Source organism: Channa argus, chromosome 13, assembly GCF_033026475.1.
Source record: "Channa argus isolate prfri chromosome 13, Channa argus male v1.0, whole genome shotgun sequence".
Taxonomy (NCBI): domain Eukaryota; kingdom Metazoa; phylum Chordata; class Actinopteri; order Anabantiformes; family Channidae; genus Channa; species Channa argus.
The window spans coordinates 8,411,956-8,423,363 of NC_090209.1; the positions used below are offsets into that span (position 1 = coordinate 8,411,956).

At 41.1% G+C, this 11,408-nt stretch overlaps 1 protein-coding gene across 2 annotated transcripts in view; it reads right to left on the reverse strand.

The window, feature by feature from the left end:
* Positions 1 to 10,922, reverse strand: part of LOC137139292 (nuclear receptor coactivator 3-like) — a 54,802-nt gene extending 43,880 nt beyond the window's left edge. The window contains exon 1 of one of the 2 annotated variants that reach the window (XM_067526322.1): positions 10,770 to 10,922. The gene's annotated coding sequence lies outside the window, so the exon portion shown is untranslated. The remainder of the gene's footprint in view (positions 1 to 10,769) is intronic. The other variant, XM_067526323.1, reaches the window with a different exon arrangement.
* Positions 10,923 to 11,408: the final 486 nt, after the last annotated feature.

Here is an 11,408-nt window from a genome sequence, read left to right on the forward strand (position 1 = left end):
TGCTCTCCCACTATACTGAGATGAGTGATGCTGCTGCTAGACTGCAGAGAAGTATTGGTGTGCAAAGATTGCTATGTGCATGTGTGTGTGTGTGTGTGTGTGTGTGTGTGTGTGTGTGTGTGTGTGTGTGTGTGTGTGTGTATGTGTGGTGGGGGTAGTGTGATATAGGAGGTGTGGCATCTGAGGGGAAGGCAGGACAGGAGTGAATTAAGTTGAGGAGGTGGTCACGTAACAGCTGGGTTCAGGCAGAGTTGAAGCCACTTGCTTGCTGTACTGCAGCTGGTAACATTTACCTACACTCCTACCCCATAAATGTTTGTGTGTGTGTGTGTGTGTGTGTGTGTGTGTGTGTGTGTGTGTGTGTGTGTGTGTGTGTGTGTGTGTGTGTGTGTGTGTGTGTGTGTGTGTGTGTGTGTGTGTGTGTGTACACGTAAAGAGCTCTAAAACACATGAACCAAGCCTGGATTTTTACAATGGAAAATAAGTAAAAAAAAACAGAACTAGCTTTTTTAGTCACACACACATACACACACACCTCTTAGGACCCGTTTAACAAGCATCTATTACCTTACAGCAAGAAGAAATGTGAAACTAACACTCTCCCTCCCCCTAAAGTCCAGCTCTCTTCTGCTTGGGGCTCACAAAAAGGTGACAGATTGTGTTTAGCTAACTCTGTTTTAAACAGTGGTACACACATGCCCTACAATCATCACATTACTGACCACAAAAAAAAAACTCCTTACTGTGCTCCCAGAAAATGGTGACGAAGTGTTGGTTTGTAAAAATCCTCCTGAAGTCTGTATGTTGCCACTAGAGAGCAAATAATTAAAAATAAAAGTCCCCTTTATTAGGTACCACCACATGTTTTTACAGGATTTGAGATCCACGAATACATATCCAAGTGTTTATCTTCAACACTCAAGAAAGGCTGGATCAGAAATTTAGGATTACTTTCTCACTTGATGCGAGACTCCTCTACAAGAATTAAATGCTGCATAAATGACCGGAAACATTGTCATCAACATTTTATAACAGCAGAAAAAGTTACAGATCTGTGACTTAAGTTTATTACTGCATTTTGGGCCCTTTTGTCTTTTCATCCCAGCACTTTGATTAATCACAACATGTAAACATTATTTGATGGACTGCCATAAAATTTGGTGACCCTTAGGACCCTGCTGGGTATCATCAGACTTTGGCTTTCCCCCACTCATTCGATTTATTAGCAAATACCTGAAAAGCACTCCCATCGGCATCAGCATCCCTTTGCATTTAATGTTTTTCAACAAATGTTAGCGTGCAAACATCATGACATCACTAGGACGTTGCCATGCAAGCATTTAGCTCCAAGCAAACACTATGTACAGTCTCACAGAGCTGAGGGTGTTGCATTACGCCAATATTTTACGAGGCTCATTTTTGCAGAGTAACATGTGATGCACCTGTGAAATGGTTGTTATTACACAGTGTGCTGAGATCTTTAGTGTATAATGTTTGCTGTGCTGACTCCAGTTAATGCCGGCAAACATGCAGTAGAGCCCCTGAGGGATGCTGCAGCCCTCTGAGAGGAGGGGAGAGGAGAGGAGGGGAGAGGAGGTGGAAGAAGCCCCAGGTAGCCTCACAGCAATGCACCATTAGAGAAGGGAAAACACAAAGCCAAGCTCTGCTGCTCACTTCTTCTCCAGCCACCGTATCCCTCTCTCTCCCACTGACCAGCTAAATATTTTATCAGCTGGCAAAAGAACCTACAAGCCCCAAGGCCAGGGGTTGTTTTTTGTTTGTTTCTTTATTCAAGAAAGTAAGTGTGTGTAGGTGTGTGTGTGCGTTTGTGTGTCAGAGGGGGATGGAGGGAGGGCTGAGTGTGTTCACCAACCACAGCGTCACTGAAGTGCTTCTCATTGGTCACTTTGAAGTAGTTCTTCTGATTCGCTCTTCCTCCCTTTCTCTGTCTCTCTCTCCATGTGCATCCTCTGTGCAGCACGCTGCTCAGTTCAGAGCTGGATGAACGACCTTGAGCAGGCGCGCAGGACTGTGTTGCCATGGCAACGAAGCCTCGCGCAACCAGTAACAGCTGGATGCAACAGCACTCCCTGAATTTTAGCGGGAGTCGCCACGTTAATAAAATGACTCTCCATGTCTCCTCCCCCCTCCTCTTACTCACACATGGACCTTTACTCGCACAAAAGAAAGTCACAGTTGCATAAACACAGTTTGTCTGATATTAGACACAAACTTATTTAGCTAGCTCTGATAAGTGCTACAGTTCAAGGGACTGATGGCCAGGAACATGAAATCCTGACCATCAGCTAATTACAAAAGAAACAATAATTAGGACTGAGATGAACAATACAAGATGGGGATAAAAAAATACGGATGCCAAGATTCAAGTTACACAACAAAACACAGAACAGGGAGAAACCCACCAAAACTGGCACTCGACATTCCTCTCACAGAAGAAAAAGCTCTCAGAAAAATAAAGCCGCAGAGGACATGAGCTGCACTGAGGCATTCTGGGGAAAGAAAGGAAACAGAGACCGAGGATTCACCATCGACAGACAGTGCTCTGAGAAAGGGCATCAGCTCATCTCTCTCTCCCTCTCCTCCCCCATCAGTCTATCCTTACCACACTTATTGCATTATCACAAATGATGAAAAGCTCCTCTGCTTTTACCGGAAATGTGTAGAAATTCAAAATCTTTTCTTCTACTTGTAAACGCAAAAATAAATATCAACAGGATTTCCTAACATTTAAATAGCAGAAGTGACTTCAGTTCAAGGACACGACCAATGTCTGTGGTCGGTCTGAACAAGTCAACGTGTGTTAGGCGACGTGTTTTCACAACTTACCCCAGACCAGTTTTGAACACACACCTGACTGCGGCAGGACAACATAAACATGAACTTCATTTGTTTTAAAAATTTTATTTTGTCATGAATAATCACTAATCTTTAATTGTGATTATTGGTTTCACTCTTGACACAGTGTAAGACATCTTCCAATTCCTTGTTATCTCCAAACAGTAATTTATTAAGTGCAATACAATTCATTAAAAACCGCAATAAGCATTTTTAAGAGACTTATGTTGCAATTTAATGCATGTGGTCTACTGTCATTGATCCGATGAGGAAGTTGTGTTTGACAGCTACACATACATGATGTTGCTACTTCAGCATCTTGTCCAAGGACACTTCGACATGAGGCCAGGAGGGACCAGGAACTGAACCACTGACCCTGTGGTTCACAGACCGCAGCTCTAGTCTGAGCCCTAATACACAGAAATACTATGAACCACGATGTTCACAGTTTGAGTACAACCCTTGTTACATGTCTCCCTTTGTCACTCCCACCACTTCAACCTAGATTTGAATAATAAAAACTACAGAAGTTAAAAAATATATTAAAATTGACATGTTGTGGGTATTGGAAGAAAATTCTAAAATATTCTGCCTACAGTCTCCGAAATGTGGTAAATGTGCAAACATGATTGTAGAAGGAGTTGTTTCGAAAGTTATTTAAATAAAAATACATACATTTAGTATTGCGTGCACGCACGCACGCACACACACTTCCATTTATACTCTCAACTGTAGAAAAGGCAAACCAGTTTTAGTGAAGTGAAATTTGAGCTCAGGTATAAATCTAGATTAGAGCCATGGTGTTTGTCTTCCAAGCTCGCGACTTTGTGTAAATGAACGATAACAAGCGTGAGTAACTGTCGACGGCTGGTTTAATGTCCATCTCCAGTGTTGTACACAGGTTTTGTGTCACAAATCTCACTTTCACATGTGGTCTTTTTAAACTGCTGTCTCACTCTGCAAAAGAAAACCCAAACTGCAGCTTCTGTGTAACAATAACCTTTTTCTATAATTATATTAACTATATAATATAAATATATATAATTATATATATAATTATATTAGTATTACATATATAATTTTTAGTACCGTTCCTCTCATGAAATCTTTCACTTCTTATTTCTGCCAGTTTCCTCAAACTGCATGAACCAATAAATATGCAAATCCACACAGAGACTGCTTATTTACACTTTCAGTCAATGTTCTCCGTTCTTAACTGTTTGGCGATCCACTTAAGTGCCATCGCTCTGCTACTGCACATCAGTGAAGAGAAATGAGTCAATCCCTGTCACATTTTTTAGAAATACTACTTCCTTTTCTTATTATCCTTTCAGAATCGTTTTTTCCTCTCACACAATCAGTGTGGTTTGGGGTGCATTTTATTTCACATTGAAGCATAAAACCCCAGAGGAAAAGATGCTTCACAATATAATAAATATATGATAATGATCGAGAATTTGTAATCTCTATATATTTTTTTAAGAATTTGACATTTTGGGAAATGTGCCCAGGTCCTTCTAACTTTCTTGCCAAGTGTTACATTAGATGCTTTCTTATCTGAACGGGGAGGGGGGTATAACTTGGCTCAGCCCAGCATTCGGTAGATATCTGAGCCATCTAAAGCTCAGTAATTACAAGCTGCGGAAACTTTTGTCAACTCACGATTTGAATGTGATTCTTGGTATCTGGTTTGAATAGAATCGAACCTGGAATCTCGATTTAAGTTTAAGTTACTCTACAGCAATTTAACATCTGTATATCTAATAACATCGGTTCTTAACTGTTAAAAACATAGCTATACCATAGTTTTAATGTCTGTAAAGGACAGTCTGTCTAAAACTTTCTACGACATCTTTGAGGGACTGACTGGAGTAGAGATTGATGTGAGAGGGAGTGCCCTACTGCGTTCACGTTATATCTGCAGCATGGATGCATTATGAAAAGGTCTACAGCAGTGGAGAACAGACCTTCTGCACCAGCGAGAAAGTCTTCAATCGCCAAAATCTGCACGAAAGCAGGTTCTTTGAAACAAGTTCTTTTCTTAGTTGCACTAGAGTTGACACGAGATTTATATAAAGCCACTGAGCCATTAAGCACCTCTCATTTGTTACCATTCACTACTGTAAATCCCCATCTTTATCATGCAAAGCTCATTATAAAGTCACTAATATGTTTTCAAATGTTTAGCTGTGTTTAGCAATATGTTTGTGCTTTAAGTTGTCTGTGTGCTGCACATCGCCCTCACTGTTAAATACTGTGGTTTTCCCGTTAACAAAACTAGAAAAAAATTCATTTTAGTATTTATGGAATTGATTTAAAATAGTAGAAGATAGAAATAGCTATTTTTTTACATGAATTCATTTTTTCCACTCACCACTAATAATTAACACATTATACCAGATGAGAACCAGTCCAGCACATATCAAAGCTTTTACAGGTATTTTTGTACAGCTCAGGTATCTCATCTAACTCTCAATGAAAAATGAAAGTGTTTCCCAAAATGCTAAACTATTAAGCTTGGTTTGTAAAATAACTGTTCATTCACCTTAACTAATAGTGACATTGTCATTAAATTAACTACTTTATGTGTTTCTGCTGTTTTTTTTTCAACTAATTACAATTTACTGTCAAACATCTCTTGGAAATGATCATCTCTTATACTCTGGGGGTGTCATCACTGAGAAATTATATTGCTGTAACAGCAACATTTCTTCCTGTATCATCTTGACTTAGTGAAAGCACATCAACTTCCTGCACAACTAAGCAACCCCCCCACCCACCCACACACAAAGAGAACAGTAATATCCCTTGCACACACCCGTACTGACAACATGATCAGCAGCACATAAAGAAAAAGTTAATGAAGTTATCGCTGTCTTAGTAGAAGCATAAATTACTTTTTTATTTTGTACAATACTTATGACTGCACTTATGTAATCAAAGAATCCAGTAATAATTGTAATTTAACACTTAACAGATTAATTTACATTGGGCATAAAGACGTAGCAACCCCACCCCCTCCCCTCACTAGTCTCTTGCTTGCAGTGTCATTTGTTTTTTGAGGATGGCCTGCTCTAGGCATTTTTAAACATATGCCATATTCCTTTGAATTCTTCATGATGGATTTACAATATTTAAAATATTATACTATGTAATGACTAGGAAATATTTTTGTATCCACCCGTAGTGAGTTACCAGTAACTGGACCTTCAGATACAGGTGTATTTATACTACAATGCGTCAAACATACCCTGCACTTAGGTTATCTCCATTTAACTTAATGTGTGACTCTGGAAACCAACTGGCCGCACCAGTGATGATTTAGGTGAGTTACGTTAAAGAGGGTGAAGCTTTACGCAAAGACTTAGTTTCAGTTTTATAACTTTGAATAATTTAGATTACTTGTAGAGATCTGTTCCCATTCTGACATAAAAGTCGCATCTTTTGTACGTTTGTCAAAAAAGCCAAATTTAATTACTATGATTCAATGTTGTAAAAAATAAAATGTGAAAACTTCGAAGGGGTTTTTTTTTTACCCACTGTACATGACTAATGTTAAATGTAGAAAGCTTTGAGTGGCTCACTATGACAGATCTTCACTGATAGTTAACTGAAAAAAGACCTTAAATGCCTTCACAGCATCCAAGACGTGGGCAGTTTTACTGGTTTCAAACTGCAACTGTACAATAAAACGGAGCTCATTTGGGTGTCAAAGCTAAAGCAAACACATACTGCCATATCTCCAAGTCATTATCAGAACAGAAACAAAACGTGACTCTTCCTTTGCAGGTGCAAATGCTGGCTCTGTGGTTTCCACCAAGTGCAGGGTCAGAAACTTTGGGAAACACTAAACATGATGAAATCACAATAACTTAGGCATAAAATCCAGTTTTTAATGTTATTGTTTCCCAATAAGCTTATAGAGGCCAGTGTCATTCAATCACTGCTAATCTGTAGTGCTGGCTATCAATACCCCTGTGTCCTCTAAACAGCTCAACAATAAGTTAGAAAATGTATTAAAATTATATTTCTTGCTAACATACTTGTTAAAAGTTTGGACTGAAATAATAATTGTACTCATATTATAGAAAAGTAAAGTTGTATAGTGTAGTATATTTAGAAAAAGTTTCTCTATAGCTGGTTTTGTTTAGACAACATTTATCTTGGACAGGTTGTTTTTGGAAAAAACTAATTTATGTCTGTCAAAGCAAAGTAAATACTTGGTTATGGACAGTAGTACAAACAAACTACTCTTAAAACACCACTGTAGGTAGTTAATAATTACCTTTAATTGATAGTGAAAAGGCAACCAGATGAAGTAATAAACAACCGAAACAAAATTGCTTGTGTGGAGCTGGGGATAGTTTGTGTGAGACATCACAACTAACCATTCTTAGGAATTTGTATGGTGAAGTTCCTGTTTTCATCAATGTAACAGGTCCCATTTCAGTGCTAACAAACTTAAGACGAAAAGGTTAGTGTTGTTGCCCTATTTTGCACAAACTATTGATCAACCAAAACTGGGGGGCAAACCTTGCTTAGGTTTGCGCAGAGTAGCTCGTCAGCAGCAGTATCCAGAGCCACACACACTGTGGTTGTAGCTAACTAACCAGCCAGTCAGCACATCTTCTTCTTCGCTCTCTGTTACAGTGAGTGGCAATCAGCTTGCAATACTACCACCTACTATGTTGAAGTTATTTACGTTATCATTTAACACAAAAGGAATATTTATTTTATTACATTACAGTTATCATCAATTTGTCTATATTTCCACACCCTTAGTTGAATCTAACAGCTGCTTTCATTACTGATTAATCTGTTAATTATTTTTAGAGTTAACTGGTTAGATGTTTGTCCATTACATGTCAATGCCAATCCAAAATTTCTTCTTTCGTCCATCCCACAATAACAACTGGTATTCAATTAAAGACTAAAGCTTCAGATATACTTGCTGCAAACTACACAAACTATTATACAAAATGGCATTCTCGCCATTTGGAGCGTCAGTTCTGCACATTGTGAGAAATGTTTGCGTTTATGAGATGCAATACCACATATTGCCAGCGGGACAATATGAAACTATTTCAGCAGCAGCTTAACAATACTAGTGAAACTTTTTTGGAAAAAAAGATATTAATAATCACTTACTGAGCCTGTCCACAACTACCCACATCTACATGTTAATGCTGCTGTTGCCATGTCCTTGGTCGTGATCTCAACATTAACTTCTTAGTGTGTTGCCATGGCTTTTGTTTATGTTATGGAAAAGCAGACGTTCATGAGGAAGAAATGCTGTTGTCAGTCAGGGATGATTAGGCCTGAGTTTGCCTCCAGACCTACAGAAACTACATAAGGAAGTAAGTGAACAAAAACACTGATGACACTAGTATTATGTACATGTATGCATTAGTAAAAACCAAGCATACCTGTGCAAGAGAACCAGTCAATACATACTTTTGAGAGGCTGAGATTGAAGAGTTTTGGCATTTCTGGCTTTTTAAGTCACTGTAACTCTAATACTGTCGGCCGTATCAAAACATAACTAGCCTTTGTCGTTTATCACAGACCTAGTAACACTGCAGCAGAAAGAACAGGAAGACAAAAATGAGTGAGAACAAAAACGAAAGGAACCCCCTCCTCCACAAAGTGAAACCAATGAGTGCTGTGTAAATTCATTCTTTTACCACATCCCAGTACATGGGAGAGAGTCCCCAACTACAACAGGACAACAGTTTACCTCACCACACTGCAATTGGGAGATGAAAGACAGCCTGAGACACCACAGATAGAGCGATAGACAGAGAGAGACAGAGAGAGAGAGAGAGCATGGCAAAGAATGTGGACTGTTTAAGTCAGAAAACTTCCTGATTCCACAAAAGAGGTGAGAAAGAAAACAGAAAGAAAGAGCAGAGTCAAGGAGGGCAGATACAAGCTAAACAAAAGACCAGGAAGGACACAAAAGACAAGAATGCCAGGTAGGATTCCAGCAAGAGGCTCCACCTGAGCCCCTCCCCTCACCATACACACACCACTTTCTCCTCCTTCTCCACGCACACACACACACACACCTTTCTCCCAATTCAGTCTCATGAGCCCTGCCCCCAGCGCCTGACCCAGTCACCAGCATCCCCTGCTAACAAACATCACGCGTCACTGTCACCCTCCTCATCGTTCACGCATTTATCCTGTCATCTGCTTAGCAAAGACCCCTCATGGGTGCCTACAGATCCGAGCAGCTCATTGCCCACACCCCTCCCCATCCACGTTCCCTTGGATTCCTTGTACACAGGTTGTAGGCGTGTGTGCGTCTGCACGTGAGCACAGGGCTGACTGTAAATCTTTCAAGAGAGGGGGTGCCATGGAACAAGATGGGGGCTCTTTGCTGCCACACCCCTCCACTTGAGCCACAGCCAAGACATGCAAGATCAGCCTCTTGATCAACAGAAAATTAATCACGAGTAGTTTTGATGATCAGTTCAGGGTTTTTAGACTTGTGAACAAAAAACCTGTGCTTATTAATGTCATTTGTTATTCAAAAACTCTGCTCTCTGTGCAGCTTCTCCAATTTGTGAATTTGTTGCTTTTTTTTTACTTTTATATGTTTGAATTGTGGGCTGGGAAACCTACTGGGAAACGCAATGAACATTTTTCAAATTTTAAAAAGACACAAACACTGTGACAGAAAAAAATATTGAAAATATTTACTGAGAAACCAAGCTGACAATCCTGCCAAATTTAAATACTGATATCAGGGGAACCTCACATCCCTCACCTGTACACTTGAGGTAAAACCATCTGCACGACTTCCATCCAAGTTCTGTTTACACACACACACACACACACACACACACCAAAGAGTAGACTGCTATTACTCAGCAGTGACTATAGTGGGGCTCTGGTGTCACGCACAAGGACACAGTGCTTTTCAGTGTCTATACAAACACATGCACACAGGCTGGCTGACGTTCAGGGTCACAGGACAGTATACATGCACAGGGCCACGTTGCTGCCCCCTGCAGAAATACAGTGAGACACATTATTGAGGATGAAGCTGATGTCAGGAGGGGGTTATGAAGTAGAACAACCAGGGGGAAAAACCACAAGCTGCGAACATTCACTCTTTCACCTCACAGGTTTACAGACAATACATGACCCGGTTCAATGCGATGAAGTGAGCACTGGAGATGCACAGCAGTCGGTGCACTTTTTCTCGCCCAGCACTCGTGAACCTAACTGGCATGCTGGTTGACAGACACACACACACACACACACACACAGAGAGACAGCATTGTCTGCCTTTTAACGAAAGCTGCAAAATACATTGGCGTCCTCTTTACAACGTGCAGCATATGACACATCGTTGAGTGTGTCTACATGCTCTTTATTAACAAACATTTCAGTCCATATTCCCCCATGTTGCGACAGCGTCTGGCTCAGGTTTCCCAGTTTCCCACCGACAGTCCGCAGATAACAAGAGAAATTAGTCAACTACCGTCCTGCTTCTGTGTATTCAGCGAGTGTAAAGTGTGTTTGCTCTCCCCAGAAACTTCCCGGTCTACTGTATCGTGTTGGAAACACTTCTGTTATCCGCCAGCTTGTGCGTAAAAACTGGTCAGCTTGAGTAATGGCCAAGTTATCAAATCTGACAAAGAACTGTTCATTTTGCAGCAAGCTGACAAACATCTAGGACATCTAGCATGCACCTGATCGCCGACACGAACAGGTTAGTAAATCGTTGCTGTCATGTACTAAATGACCATGCACTGTGCCCTCAGTGCTGATGCCAATATTGTGTGTGCATCGCCGCTGGGAACCCAAGTGACTACATTTCCGTTCTTCTATCGAAATGTTACCTAAATGCAAAGCCGGGTTAAAATTGTCAGGGTGCTAACAAACACGCAGCCGGGACTTACCTCGTGGACGTATCTCACTACCGGATCGATAATTTCTTCTTTACACCATTAACTCTCCGCCATCTTCGGCACTGTTTGTTTAAATGGGAAACACTCCCGAAGCCCAAGGAGCCAGTTCTGTAAGTTGAAGTGTCGCGGGGCCTTCTGGGTAAAGGAGTTCGTTCAAGTGTAGCGCCGTGCTTCCTGCTACCTCGCCCAATCCGGACACGGACTACAGGCAGAGTCCACCGCCGCATGGGGGGGGGGGGGGGGGGGGGGGGGGGGGGGGAGTTGTGTGTGTGTGTGTGTGTGTGTGTGTGTGTGTGTGTGTGTGTGTGTGTGTGTGTGTGTGTGTGTCAGGGGGCAGAGGTGGGGGAGTAGGCACTGTCTGTCTAGCAGCCTACAGACGGATGTCAGCGGCGGTAGCACAGCGCACAGAGATGCCACGCTGTGTATTTTTACTTAACCTCAGCACGATACGAAAAGCAAACGCTGACTTGTTTGTTTTTCTAGACGTTCTGCTAAAACAAGGCGTTTGCCTACAGAACATGACAAAAGTAGGCAACCTAAACTTGACAGCAAATTAGGACGCAGAGGTCTTAGCTTTGCCTGACAGGGATAAGTTGGTTCATTTTGATCAAATAAACGCCCCGTTTATGT